Below are 1,159 nucleotides of genomic sequence, written 5' to 3'. Positions count from 1 at the left end.
ATTTGGAGGGGAAATGGAGGCCTTCAAGGCCCAAATTCCTAGATAGTCGCAAAACGGCGCAGCCCAAATCCCTAGGTCATCAAACCCTAGGGAAGGGGCACACCTTTCAGGGACCCTATAAATAGGGAGATTCCCCTAATCATTGAGACACCTTACTGTAGGAGTCGTTCGAAGTGCGCCTACGTTAAAAGCATGTGATGAATATGCTTGGCACTCATAGGAAGAGGGATTTGACATTACAATTAGGGACAACGATTAGATACAAAGCAAAGTAGGGAGCCGCCAACAAGTTTTTAAGGAACTTGTAAACCGTTCACGGATCATAAAAAGGCAACCACGATTAAGGGACAACGATAGGCAACAACGATTGACCCGTGAAGGTTACACCCCATTCATAAACCATGAGATTACTAACTCCATATGGTTTGAAACGACGAAAGGAGGATCAGGGATGATGGTACGAAGTGAGTCATGGAGTCACATTCGCCCGTATTGACCTCTACTCGATTCTTATAGTGAAAAATGATTCCTGCGATCTCAAAGGCGTACAAACAGAATATTCAATTCGCTCTAGACTATTATTATGCTAATTTGGTTTAATATTAATGCAACATATAATTCTATAAAATTTGTGATCACTTGATTAAACAACAAGATTAAAAAGGAACCTAAACCGCTCGTCCAAATTATCTTATTAGGCGTGATTTTAAATTACATATTCCCTTTAAACATGCAATATGGTGATCAATAAAATATTATAGATTAAACACTAATATTTGAAGCAATTTAACAATAAATCCAACAATATAAAATCGTTAGAAAATTAATAGAAATAAAAGGAACATAATTCTTACTTTGATTCTGTTTGCTTGCAACTATATAAAATAATAAACGAGTTAGTAACTTCAAGGAAATAATAATAAAACAATAATTAAATTAAATAGATTTGATTTGGGGCCAAACCCTCAAACAGTTCTACCTTTCACGCCTTGGCTTAAGGACAGAACCACGAGTAAAGTATGGACTCCTTGGAGTGCTTGAAGAAGGAATTTTGAAAGAAGAAGGGTAAGGCTAGTGTTTATGCTATAGCATAAAGGAGATAAAAATAGATAATTAATTGATGCCCCGTACATCAGAAGTGAGGGGGTATTTATAGAAA

Source organism: Chenopodium album, chromosome 6, assembly GCF_948465745.1.
Source record: "Chenopodium album chromosome 6, dcCheAlbu1.1, whole genome shotgun sequence".
Classification (NCBI taxonomy): Eukaryota; Viridiplantae; Streptophyta; class Magnoliopsida; order Caryophyllales; family Amaranthaceae; genus Chenopodium; species Chenopodium album.
This window is presented reverse-complemented; position numbering follows the sequence as displayed.